This window comes from Miniopterus natalensis, chromosome 10 (genome assembly GCF_054644295.1).
Source record: "Miniopterus natalensis isolate mMinNat1 chromosome 10, mMinNat1.hap1, whole genome shotgun sequence".
NCBI lineage: Eukaryota > Metazoa > Chordata > Mammalia > Chiroptera > Miniopteridae > Miniopterus > Miniopterus natalensis.
The window spans coordinates 48,002,067-48,017,122 of NC_142090.1; the positions used below are offsets into that span (position 1 = coordinate 48,002,067).

Sequence of the window (15,056 nt, forward strand, 5' to 3'; positions counted from 1 at the left end):
GCTTCTTTGCTTTGTAATCATTTGTATATATTCCTATTTGTATATACATGTACTTACATGTATATATTTTGAGTCACAACTACAATGAGGATATGTACTTTGGTTTTAATGCCATTTCTATTTATTCTTCTACTGCTTCCCTTCAAGACAATGAGTAATAAGCATGCCCCTCCTCTCACATACAGACTCCAATATGTATTGGAATTTAAACAAAATAAAGGGAGAACAAATACTTTCAACAATAAAGATAAGTTAAAAAAAATAAATAAAGTGAAACTACAAACCTATCAGGAGAAAACCTTTGACATCTAGGGCTAACCCAAAAGTTCTTAGACTTGGCAGCAAAAGCACAACCCACAGAAGGAAAAAATGATAAACTAGACTTCAAAAATTAGAGCCATTTGTTCCATGAAAGACCCTATTAAGAGCATGAAAAGACAAAGTACAAACTGAGAAAATATTTGCAAACCACATATATGACAAAGGACTAGCTTCTAGAAAAATAGAGAACTCAAGATACACACATAAAAAACCCAAATAATTCAATTATAAAACGGGCCACTGAGAGAAAGAGGCATTTTACCAAAAAAAGATATACCCAATGGCAAGTAAGCACATGAAAAGATGTTCAAAATCATTAGTAATTACACAAATGCAAATGAATACCACAATGAAATATCACTACTCACCTATCACAATGGCTACAATAAAACATAGCAACAACACAAAATTGTGATGAAGATGTTGAAAAACTAGATCATTCATTCATACATTGGCAGTGGGATGTAAAATGGTACAGCCACTCTGGAAAATAATTTGGCAGTTCCTTTAAAAACTAAACATACAACTACCAAACAACCCAACAATTGCAATCCTGGGCATTTATCCCAGAGAAATGAAAAGTTGTGTTCACTCAAAAGCCTGCACATGAATGTTTATAGCAGCTTAACTTGTAATAGTCCCAAACTAGAAGCAACCCAGATGTCTGTCCTTAAACAGTGAATGGTTAAACAAACCATGGAACATCCATACCCTGAAATACTAATCAGCAATGAAAAGAACAAGCTACTAAAACATGCAATAAATTGGATGAATTGCCAAAGAATTATGCTGAGTGAAAAAAGTCCACCCCCAAAGGTTACATACTTTGATTCCATTTATATAACATCCTTGAAATGACAAAATTATAGAAATGGAGAAACAGACTACTGATTGCCAAGGGTCAAGAAGGGGATGTAGGTGTGAGGGAAATTCAGTGGCTACAAAATGGCTTTTCGTGGTGAAGGAAATGTCTGTATTTTGACTCAATATAAATATCCTGGTTGTGATGTTGTACTGCCGTTTTACTAGATGTTCTGTTTGTGGGACTGAGTATAAGGTAAATGGAAGCTCTATATATTATGCCTTAAAACTGTGTGTGAATCTAAATTATATCAAAATAGAAAGTTTAGTTGAAAAATATGTTAACTGAATGGCATATTCAACAACTACTCTTTTCATTTGTGTCAAGTATACCTCTTCACTTTGCAAATACTGACATAATTTAAAGCAATATTATTTTTAATAAAATGGGGATTACTCCTGAACTCATTTGAACTGATTATTTTATAGTGTTTCTCATGAAAACATCAACATGAATGACAGAAGATTTTAAAAGGAAAGTAACTAATATTAGAAAAAAATAGAGCGCTAAAATCTCAATTAAATTAAATATTGAATAATGTTCACAGAAGATTATGGATTCAAAAGTAAGAAACAATCTCAAACAGAAAGAAACAGGAAAAATAAAGGAGTTTAAGTAGTAATGTGATAACATGCACAAATGATGGGAATATTGGAAGCATTTTTCTTAACCTACTTAAGAAAAATGAGTGTATTCAATGTCTAAATGTTGGATGAACTTGAATAGTCTGGCTATCTGGGATATTTTTCCATGATAACCTTCTTTAAAATATGTTAATTTTGACACCACCACCCCCCACTGTAATTCTCTCTCATCATATGAATATATGCAGATATATATTTGAAAATATCTACTATTTCTATTTTCCAATTGCTTGCTCATTTTTTCAACCTGAGATCTAAATAACTAAGTTCAGTGTTTATTAAAGTAGCACTCTCAGAGGAGACCAATGATTTGCAAATTTACCACCCAAAGGCGCTCACACTCATTTCTTGAGACTCTTTTCTTATGGAGCCTGTGACAGGGTCCAGTCCTTTCTTCCCTCTCTTTCTCCACTTCTCATCTCACCTATTGGACTTCTTCCTTCTCCTTCTTAATAGCAACAATGACAACAACAATATTTGTGAAGCACTTTATACCTTACCAATTATTTTCATATGCATTATTTCATTTGCATTTGTGAAGAAAGTTTACCATCATTTCCACACATTTTTTACAGGCGTGGGAAAGAAGACACAGGTAAGTGATCTGCCCAAGATTATACTCAGAGTCAAATAAATCCTGTCTTTTACCTCTTTTCTTGTTATTTCTGTTCTTCCATCAATCTTATTCTACTTCTGTGGCATTTGGTATCACCTTATGGAGATATCTTTAAACTATATCAAGGATATAGTTATTCACCTGTAATGTGGATGATACAGGTATTTTCCAAACCCCACATTTTTTACTGCCTGAGATAGCTTGGCACAAATATCTTGGTGTGAAATTTATCAGTCATAAACAGCATTGCCCGTAGGAATCAGCAATTTTTCTTAATTTCTTATTTTTAATGGCTTAACCGTTTCTCTGGTCACCCAGATATGAAGCTTGAGTGTTAACTCTTTCTCCCTTCACATTTAGTCTATTGTCAAGTCTATGGATTCCATGCTTCTCAACTTTGATTCTCTCCATCCACTTTCTGCACTCTAGGACAGACCCTCACAACTTCCTGACTTGACCATTGCGATGCCCAAGTTACATTTTAATTTTAGATCACTATCAGATTAATATTCCTCATTTGTAGCCTTAGGCTTAAAATTAACAACTCCAAATACCTGTTCTCCTGCTGCCCATCTTTTCTGCCAACACATATGTGCTTGATGTCAAAAGTCAAGAAAACTCAGAGTGAGTCAAAAGTATTTTTTAAATTATTTTTACATGCAATGTTTTCAAGGGAACTTATACTTCAGAAGAACTAGGCTTCCTGTATAAAAGAGCAAGTATTTAAAGAAAAGAAACAACAACACAAGGTCACCAAGTTAGAGCTAGGCTGTTTGGGGGGGGGGGGGAAGGCCCATATTACTAGTCTGTCTGTAAAAGTCATCACAAACCTGTAGACATTAGTATCACAAAAAGTCTGAGGTGAAATTTCTTCTTTAAGCATTTATCAACTTAAAGAAAAGGGCCCAAGGCTGTCTTTATTTTAGGAACTATAAAGCACTTTTTAAAAATGATATTCACAGTGAGCACAGACGTAGTTAGCAAGACAAGACATTGGTGGTGGTTTCTCAACTTCAGCATGGACCCCTTCTACCTGTCCTTTCTTATCTATAACTTTTTCCCTTTATAGTCAAACTAATAACTAGGTAGCTTACTGTGGTCCAAAAAACCTTGTGCTTTCTTGCTTCTATGTTGTTTCTGCCTCAAATACTTCACTAGCAATCAAAACACTAGCAATTCTTTATGGTGCATATAAATTCCACCTTAATTTTGCTGATACTTCTCTACCAAACTGAGTCTTTTCCTCTTTAATAAAATCCATCAACTTTTCTTTCTTTTTTTTTTTTTTTTTTACCTTTTCTGGACATGTTCATTTTACCTTGCATTGTATTGTGTATTGTTATCTAATTACCATATTTACAGTAGAAAAAATTCACTGTATCTGCCTTCAGGAAACTTATAATAATGACAAGAGGTACTTAATAAAGGTCTGTAATACAACTACCACTATTACTTACCACTAATATATGCTTGAATTTACTAAATGCCTACTATGTACCAGGTATGCGTTAAGTAATTGAATTCTCAAAACCACCCCACAGATTATGATTCTAGACACAAAGTAGTAACTGGCAAAGGTTACAGATACAGAGTTGGAAAATCTCGCATCTGGCTCAGGAGCTTTAACTGTTCAGTGATACTACACTTTTGAATGGAACTAAATAAGCACACATTCTGAACATACAAGCATACAAGTATTTAGTCTCTTCTTACTTTCTTCCATGGTCACTGCCATTTGACCAAGAAAGATCATGGGTAGCTCCTCTACCTTCAATAAAGGCCAGACGTTTTACTGTACTAGCTCTTTCTGCCTTCAAATGCCAGAGTCCTTCGCTTAAGTTGGAACCGTGCTTATAAGACATAACTGAGATAACCAGAAACTATTTCCTAATAAAAACTGATGCTTTACTTCATTGAGGTTTCACTGTTAAATAGCAACAAAGAGGCCTTATAATAATTACCAAATTTATAGAGGACTACTTAATAAACTGATTTAGTGGTTGAAGTTACAGATTCAATGGAAGAAAAGACAACACTATTATCCACAGAATCAGTGGATAACTTAAATACAGAAAGAGTGTCAGTGTTTCCAAAAGCCGCATGATGGGAATGAACCATACACTTTACTTAAATCTAAAGAATCATGACTAAATCATGACTAATTTTCCTTTTTAATGCTTATTATGCTACAAAATTTCTTCTGATATTTTTCAGGTTTCTTTCAAAATGAGTACAAAAAGTTTGTCATAGCCTAGCTATCAATAGCACATATAATAGATGCATTTCAACATTTTCCTGACACATTGATGAAACTGATATGGCAGTAGTCATCAGGGGCTACCTTAAGATGAGCAGTGCATTTCAGGGATTACAGTTGAGTATTCAATTTGTAGCACATGGAAAACAAAATATGCTATGGCTCCCTCAGAGTGTCTATTTAACCATTGAGTCTAGCAGTTCATTGTCCCTCATTCCAAACCATGAATATTGATATATTATTGAGAAGCCACACTTACATACATATGTAGTCACATGTCAACACACATGTATACGCACACACCAACCAGCTTCCTTCTCTTTTCATCAGTAGTTGCCAAAAGCTAATATACAGTACTGACACTTAATTTTATGAATCTTAATTTTCCCATTTTCTTTTTATCTTTGTCTATGCATCAATTTTACAGAATTATAATACTGATTCATATAAATTATAAAATTGATTTTTAAAAGTAAATATTATAATGAAAACATTTTCTGTATTGTTAGTAGCCATAACTGTCATTGTCATTATGTATCAATTTTATTTTAGATATTCATCCATAATTTAAAGGATTGTTACTTTTAGACATAAATGTCTTCATGCACTCATTTTTCTCTACATCTGAATAATTTTTAGGTATATATGTTGAGAATGGGATTGTTAACATTTTAAAATTATTTTGAAATAATATATGCATCATTTTAAAAAACAAACTTTTACTCTGAATTATTAGTGCTAGTGCCCTGACATATACATTTTTTGAGATATAGTAACAGTTTCTTTCTTCTAGTTTATTCTTTCTAACAATTGTCAATAAATGCCTATGTAAAAAAAATGAGTGTATACTAGTATGTTCTAAGGAAAAGCAAGATGTACCAAATTAAGCGATGCTTAAAACTTAAAGCATTTTTTATTTAAAGTAATTTTTATAATTTGAAGAATGTTATAGCTTCATAATAAAAAATACTAAGAGAAATATGATCTTCCATGATTCATTCTTCCATACTTTATTCTACGAATATAATTTGATATTTGATATGATCAAACTATATATAAATTCCTCTGAAGCATAAAGTCTCTTCATAAGCATGATTTTGACCACTGCACACTACTAAATATATCCTGCTTGATCATTTCCCTCTTAATATTTACTTCAGTGTAGCTTCGCAATGAACAAGGTAGAATTTTTGTCCATATTTCTGATTATTGCCTTAAATTCCTGGAAGTGAAATTAGTGATTATAAGTAGTTTTGAGGTTTTGAATACATGGTATCAAATCACCTTTTTATAAAGCTGTATTAAAGCTTGAAAGAAAACACAGTTTTCAAATATGAAATAAAACCATTACTTGGAATGTGTCACAAATAGCCCGTTGACATCATACACATGTGGGATAGTTACCCTTTAACAGTGAGTAACAAAGTCCAGAAACAAGAAAGAAGTCAAAGGCAGCACAGCAGGGAAATAAGGTCGGTAAGACAGAGGGTGAAGACACAGTTCAAGCTCTGTTAATGCACTTCATGCTGCCTGGCCGGCGTGGCTCAGCGGCTGAGCATCGACCTAGGACACAGAAGATCGCAGTTCGATTCCCGGTCAGGGCACATGCTTGGGTTGCGGGCTCGATTCCCAGTCAGGGGTGTGCAGGAGGCAGCAGATCAACAATGACTCTCTCATTGTTGATTTTCCTACCTCTCTCTCTCCCCCTATCCCTTCCTCTCTCAGAAATCAATAAAGATATATTAAAGTATATATATATATATATATATATATACATATACATATACATATACATATACATATATATATATATATATCTATGTGTGTGTGTGCATATATCATGCTATTCCATTGTACACTGGTGATCTGGCTGGGGAATGAAGCTAGAGGTGGTCCAAGCTTTTAGTGTCTTCATGACCTTTATGGACATCTGAAGGTAAGTAGGTTTGGAATTTAAGGATTACTTAAAAACTATGCTGTTTTGCTTGTATGGAGAATATAAGCTCTTGAAAACAAATGCAAAATTTGCTTGAAAATTTGAGAAAATTGGGGATAAATAGCAATAATTATATGCAAAAAGTCATTTCATTTTACTAATTCATGTACTCATTCATTCATATATTCTTTCAGCCAATATTTATTGAGCACCTATCATCTGCCAGGAACTGCTCTAAATGCTAGGAACATAATAATGAATTATAGAGATATGGTTCATATCCTCTTGAAGCTCACAGTTTAGTGAGAAAGACTGACAACGAGGCAGTTACAGTGGAGGGTGATGACAAGCTCAGTGGCACACAGAAAACATAACAGGCTCAACCAGCCCTCTTAGGGTGATTTTAGAAAAAATCTAGACTGGTTTTCAATTGAAACTAAAACTAGTTGATGCAACTGAGTGGACTGAAGAATCAATGTAATAAAATGCCTTGCTTAGGGTCACCCATCTAAGAACTATGTCATGCTAAAAGTGGGGTCTTCAGAGTACACTCATATTAGTAATATTCCATTAACATTAGTTCTCTTAACTTCTGGACTGTTATTCTTTATGAAATGTGAATAATGAGACAGATCTACTATACCATGGGATAAGCCATAGAGATCATGTTTTACATCACAGTGAATTTTAGGGATAAAGCTGGATTTAAGACAAGTTTGAAAAAAACCAAACTGTGTTTTGTCTGTTATCAGACCTTTCAGTAAAATACATCAAATAGCAAAAAGTCTGTGAACATTCCAGTTCATCATTAAAAACATTATAAATGCTTACACAAATCACTGGGGTTCCAAATACATATTCAACTATTTTAAGTAGCAAAGAATGGATGAAGCTAAAGGTAAGCAGAAAGTGCTTTCTCTTTGATTTCTATGACACCAGCACTTTCTAATAAATTTTAATGTTGACCAATTGATTCTGTTTATATTTAGGGAACATTACAAGGAAAACAACCAAAGGACAGGGCATTTTTAGAGGAAGACTATCAAGTGTAGTACCAATGTCATCCTCATGCATTTGGACAACTTGTTTTCTGTTATAACAATTTCCAAATGTGCTTATTATGTTCCATCTCCAGAAACTGCATATCACTTTCTTATCTATGCTTTGTTTCTTCCACAGACTTGTACAACAATATTTAGTCATGTGTCTTTTCTTTGAAAATAGTCAAAAACTTGACTTTTTTTCTCCCCAAGGAGATATTCTTCATCCCAGAGCAACACTGAAAAACATTTTTAAATGTATATTGAGTAAAATAATTACAATCAACTCTTAATTTTCTATGGTAGAGAAAGGCAGAGATAGCATGTGTGGCTGAAATCCATGGACATGCCACAAATATCATTTCAATAAGCAATTTCAACTTCTCATTTAACAAACATGTTATGAGCTTTGCTTTTTTTTTTTTTAACCAGCCACAGGGTAAAAGAGGGAACACACAGAATAGAAGTACTCTTAAGCTCAGTAATCAATCCCCAAAGAAATGAATGTTAGCAAAAATCATTTGGCATTCATAAAGAAAGAATCTCCAGGAAATGTAAATACAGCTAAAACCATCTGATGCTTATTGTTTTTAGATTTTAAATGCCCTGTTTAGAACTAATATATGAAAAGAATAATTGGACTTCCTTTACCAAGTCTGTGATTATTTAAACCAAATTGTGAAACTACCCATTTAGAAGTACCTCTAGGAGATATAAAAATGAAGACGTCATGCTTTACCTCTATATTTCTATGTGATGACATTAATTGGGAGTTTAAACTGAAGTTGTGCATAAAAAGCAGCTTCTCTATTTATGAACAGATTATAAAAAGTGATTCATAATTCTAATTATTTTAAAGTGCAAAATGACTAAGCTTGCAATTCCTAAATGAATTTTCACTATGTAGAAATATCTGATATCATAGACAGTTAAACAGACAGGAGCAGAGTAGGAACAATAGGCCAGATACAAGAGGTCACCTCTGATGGCTGGCAATGGACAAAACTGGACTGGGACCTCACCTCCAGTATGACCTTTCTTCCTCTAGCATATCCCTGGTCATGTGGTTTAGATCACCTGACCTTTCATATCTCTGGTCATATGGTTCTGACCGTCCTCTGACCTTTCATCTCTTGGCATGTTGCTAGACATGTGGTTTTAGACCCCTTTACCCCTTTAGAGAAGGAACAGGAGGGCCAGAGAACAGCCTCATATGTCTCCCATACAAACCTTTGCACAACCACTCCCTTAAGCATTAAGCCCTCAAGACAATGATGTTCTGACCTGCATCAAATAATTTTAGGAAGAAAGCACTGGGTCTGGGTCTGTTGACCACAGGGACAGAATTTTGGTCAAACTAGAGATTACATCTAGGCCTCAGTTCTATTTCAGCTCTGGGCCCAGAAAAACAGAAAGGCCAGGCACGGGGATGCCACAGCTGCAATGACTAAAAATCCCCTGCCCTAGTGATGGCCAATCAGTGGAGACCAATCAGTGTCTCCGAGACCCTGAGGAGGAGACACATCCAGAAAGCTGATGAATATTCTATTGAGATCCTCCTCTGAGGCCTCCAGATGAAAGCCCTAAAGATGAAGGATCCAGTACACACACTCTCTCTCTCTCTAAGCACACCGGAACCTTTCTCCACCCCTTCTTTTGCTGTATTGTGTACATTTTACTTATTTATTTTTCTTTTTTAAATAAAGAACAGGTGTTGGTGTGTATGTGGAGAAATTGTAACCCTTGTGCAATACTTTATTATTATTACTGATTTTAGAGAGGGTGGAAGGGAGAGAGAAAGAGAGAAATATCGATGTGACAGAGATACATTGATCAATTGCCTCCCGTATGTGCCCTGACCAGGGATCGAACTGCAGTCTATGTATGTGCCCTGACCAGGAATCAACCTGGGACCTTCCGGTGCATGGGATGACCCTCCAATCAATTGAACCACACGGGCCAGGGCTGTACCTTTTATATATCAACAAAAATAAGTTTAAAGTTAATAAAACATTTTTTTTGCATAGTTCCAGCTCAACTGGAAATAAATGAAAAATCCATCCAAACAGTAAAGCATTTTTATTATACATAGTAGTGTAGCCGAGTTTTTAGTTAATAGAGCATTTTGGCATCAAGTAGACAGATACTAAATCAGAGGAGAACAAGATTCTCTCTAGGCAGAAAGAATTTCAAATAATCAATAGCAAAAACAAATATTTATGGCATGTCCATTATGTATGAGGAGCTAGGGTTAGGCCCCAGATTTTCCCAAATTAATGTTACAAAACTAAACATTCCAAATTTGATAGCTAAAAACATGGTAAATGCTTACATTTTATACCTCATCAGTTTTTAATCAATGTAAGTAAAAAATCCTCTTGTTTCACCTTTGTAATTTATGACTCTGAGCTGATGAAGAGAGGTTAAAAGTAATCATAAGAAGAAGAAGGCTGGAGTGTGTCTAGGCTCTTACACAATGTAATAATTACAGTAATAGAAAACACATGCATAGCGCTTCTATCCTGTCAGGCCTAAAGTACTGTGTTGTATGTTTTACAAGCTTAAAAGGGAGGTTGTATATTATTCCAGTGCACAAATTAAGCACCTATGGCACCGAGTTGGGTAAGTTTTCTGAGGTCACACAGCTAGGAAATAGAAGAATGACTTGTACCCTGCAACGTGGCTCTGGGCTCATGGCACAGTAGTAAAGCTTGGCCAGTGACCTGGTCAACTGGGAATAAGTGAGTATACTTCATACACAGACAAACAAAATTCATTTTTGTGAAAAAATAAAATGAAAATGAGCTAGTAAAATGGATTCCTCCTTCCTATCATATCAAATCACAGTGATTTTTGTTTGTTCGTTTTGCTTCACACATTTAAAAACTTTTAAGTCTTGCAATAGCAATTGCTTTCTATGGGTGCACCTTTAGAAAGTGTCTTTATTTAATATAATTAGATTATGGCAACAATTCTGTGAAGCTCTTTACCCATTTACAAGGTGAGGAAACATGCTTAGATAAGTTAAAAAGCTGACTAAGATGGGAGTTATACCTCTCTCTGCCTGAAATAGCCATAATTCCTTCTATCACACTCACTCACCATATATATTTACTGTTGGGTTACACTGAATGCAGAATTTTATCTTCAACATACTGAAAGACAAACATATTTAATGAACTAAATTATCAAATACAGAACTAGAAACTAAAAATCAACAAAATCAGAAAAGAGATTATATGCAGCTACTTGATGCTAAAGCCAAGGGAAAAAATTTGAAAAGATCATAGACACTTAAGAGAGTTTATCCAATGTGATTCTTATAAGTTTAAGGCTGACAGAACTGAAATAGAGTAACTATTTAGAACTGTATTCTCAATATGTTCCTGGAAAGGCTTGGAGCAGTAAAGTAAGTGATTTGGCATGCTCTTGAAATATGAATAGCTTGTTAGGAATGAAAGTAATCCTATTTACAATTTGAATAAGGAAGTTAAAAATTAGGACAAAGTTTGCTCTCTCCAATTAGATTGAACAGATACATCATTATCTTAATTTCTGTAGTAATTTATTTTCAGCAGTATCCAAGCCTGGGTCAAAAGGCCCTAAACCTCGAGATGGCTGCCCGTTGGTCCATTTGACCTAGAAGTTAAATTCAGTAGTGCTGGGGATTACCTCAAAGAAGCAAAGACACACCCATTATTTTATAGCTCATTCTCAAGCCAAATTTATCAATGAAATTGAATTGATTCTATTTCCAGACTATGAAAAATAGCCAGTGACATTTTCCTGCCCATGCAAAAGTTAGAGCTATGGGGGTTTTCTTGAGGACATGTGGTTCTGCAGAGTGAAAAAGGGTGAGAAAGTGAGACAGTGAGAAGGTGAACAGCTGAGAGACAGCAAGTACAAGCTAGTGCAGGAGAGCAGAGGGAGGAAGGAAAAAGGAGGGAGGGAGACAGGGAAGGCTATTGCATTAGATTTGACAGATGTTTATTTCATCAAGATGCAGAATTTATTTATTTATGTATTTATATATTTATTTATTTATTTATTTTTAATATATCTTTATTGATTTCAGAGAGAGGAAAGGAGAAGGAGAGAGAGAAAGAAACATCAATGATGAGAGAGTCATTGATCGGCTGTGAGCCCGCAACCTGGGCATGTGCCCTGACCGGGAATCGAACCCTGATCGCCTGGATCCCAGGTCGACGCTCAATCGCTGAGCCACGCCCGGCCGGGCAAGATGCAGAATTTAGAATCATCAGAGAACACTAAGTAAGATTTGCTCTGAATCTCACTTAAGAATTCCTACATTGCCTCCCCACAGATGAGGTGATACATGTGAAATCCCTTGATAAATGGTAAGGCACTGGACATGCAGGACAAGCCATCAATCATGACCTCAATAGGTTGTAAGCAACTCTGGGTTTATAACCATCATCATTTCTGTTTTCCAAATGGAAATGAAGTTTAATTAGGGGTGCAGAAAATGTCAGTGGTGTACCTGAGGACAGGAGTACAGGATTCATCCATAAGTCGACTAATATATTCACTTTGACCTAGTTCCCTCTTCAAACTATACATTTATTTTATAGACCACATTTGTTCCTTCTGAATCAAGGATATGGTGTATTTTAGAACACCAGTTAGTTATTTTAAAGATATTGTTCTCTCTGGTTCTAAGCCACCAGTGACCTGCTGGCTATGGACAAGGGCAATGTCACTATCAATGTAATATATTCAGAAATAAGAAGTATATGCAATAGAATACAAAAATTAGAAAACAAAAGTAATATTCTCACAAAATCCTATTATAAAGAATGAGGCAATTTCTCCTCCAAATGATGCTGTGGTCCCAAAAGATATAATGGCATTACAGAAACACATTTAAGCAAACATAAAGCTAAATGAACTCATAATATGCTGCTTCTGCTAAGGCAGAATAGTATAAAAGGAGAATAAAAACCAAATAAAACCAATGCTCAAGACTTGAACAGATACAATTGGTTAGATTCTCACATGACCTTCTTGGCGATGCAAGCTTTTTCTAACTTAAGAAGACAGCTTATGCTTAGAGTGCTGGCTATTCCATACACTCCAACACTTACTCTTTTCATTTTGAAGTACTGTTTTATTGGAAAAGTGAACTTGCAATTTAATTATTCTCTAAGACCATCTTTTATTTTGTAAAGTATATACCTGTGCAGTCATTATTGCTAAATGCTAAAGCAGCAAGATTTGAAGAGAAACTGCAGAGATTACTTCATCCCAATCAAATGTCACAATTTAATTTAACACATAGTCCATACTTTACTGGTGCATTAAAAGAAACAGGTCTTTTTGTTTTTTTACAAGGCAGGCATATTACATTCTTCCTGATCATTCTTAGTAAATATCCTTAGAGAAATGTGGTTCTGTGATGAACATGGGTATTATACAGGTGCTAGAGTCAGTGCATTTAAAATTTTTATTTATTGATTGATTTCAGAGAGAGAGATTGATTTTTTGTTCCAGTTATTTATGCATTAATTGGTTGCTTTTTTTGTTGTTGTTAAACTGATTTTTAGAGAGAGAGGAAGGGAGAGGAAGAGAGAAAGAAACATCAATGTGAGGCTGAAACATCAATCAACACCTATTGGCTGAGTTCTGCATGCCCCCTGTTGAAAACTGAGCCCACAACTTGAACACATGTCCTGATCGGAAATCCGACCAGCAAACATTCAGTGCACTGGACAATGCCCAACCAACTCAGCCACACAGACCAGGATTTACTGGTTGTTTCTTGCAAGTGCTGTGACCAGAGATCAAACCCGCAGCCTAGGTTTACATATTAGGATGATACTTTAACCAACTGAGCACCCAGCAAGGGTAGAGTCAGAGCATCTTAATTTTCTGTTAACTTGTTTAGAATAATGGCAACCACCATAATAATTAATGTGTAATTAATAGCTGCTTTCTTGCCAAATACATTGAGGCATTTTCTTACTAAACAAATAGAACATTCTCTTGCTTTAAAATTGTATACTCCATATAGTACTCAAAGTAAGGGTGATAGGCTTTTATTTTAGATGCTTTAATATAATTTCCCCAGGCTTAAGGCAAAAAAACTCAGTTTAGAGAAATTTTCTCAACTTTTTCTTCAGCTTCCTACGACTCTTTCCCTTCCTTTCTCTCATCTCCATCTTTTCTTTAAAAGCAGCAGATTGACAGGAAAATATAGAGTGAGCTCTATGGAGAAATATTTCCTTTTCTGCCCCTGCCCTAAATAAGACATATTTTCAGTATAGTAATAAATATCAAATCATGTCATTTTGTTACCCACCTGTGCTTTTATTTATCAGTTGTACTGACCTGGCTCTACAGTGTCTCTTCACATGCTGAAGTATATGTCATACTTTTATATAAAAGCATTGTGTGTATATAACATATGTCAGTGTATGGATGGATATCTATTTATCTCTATTTCACAGTAACATAAGTAACATTTACAAATGACTTTTAAATGGCAAATATTAAAGTGACTTTTATACACTTTCTAACTTTTCAATTAAAGATTTTCTAAATGGAAGCATCATTTAATAAGCATGATGTTTAAGAAAATTAGTTTAAATGCATTAGACACATAGTTATGTGGAGTTTGGCATCTTGTGACTTGAGAATCAACAGAATCAACAGAAAAAATTTAAACATTCACAATATGCAATACAGCCCTCTCCTTCTTCAAATGCCATGGTTTGTATAATAAATTATATTTGTTTCGTCAATAAAATAAGCATTTATTAACCAATTACTATGTCTAAAGCATTACATACAAGACTGTATGTTTGATGGTTACCACTTGTAACCTTACATGGTTTTGTTTGAGATAAGAAATCTTTCCATAGGAGCTTTTATGGATTTACTGGGAATTCTTCTATTAGAAAGCAAGAGCACTGTATGACATCATCTACCCCAATTCTGCTTTCTTTACAAATGAGAAATATGACATCCAGAGATGGTAACTGAGTTGCCTAAAGTTAACACTGTCAGATTATCCCTCACAGTCAAGCAGAGGGACTAGTACTGTGCCTAGTACAGAGTCAAGGAACCTAGGGGTATATTAAAAGGCAGAGCTGGTCTATGACATCAGGACACAGACATCAAAGGCAAAACCAAAGTCTGAGTTTTGGCCATGGGCAGGCCTGTAAGCATGGGCACTTTCCAAGAAAGGAACAAAAGAAAAAGTCATGTTCAAGTTCAGGTATTGGAATACTGGAACTGATCTAATATAGCCTGGGGAAGCAGTACTGACCATGATTTTGCTCATGATACCACTCATGCATGAAAGTTTTCCGCATCCTTTAGTCAATCAACATTTTGCCCAGTCTACACTCAGCTATCTTT

The 15,056-nt window shown here is 35.0% G+C and overlaps 1 protein-coding gene across 1 annotated transcript in view; it reads right to left on the minus strand.

The window, feature by feature from the left end:
- Positions 1-15,056, minus strand: part of MAGI2 (membrane associated guanylate kinase, WW and PDZ domain containing 2) — a 1,282,556-nt gene that overhangs the window by 586,233 nt on the left and 681,267 nt on the right. The gene's annotated exons all lie outside the window — the stretch shown is intronic.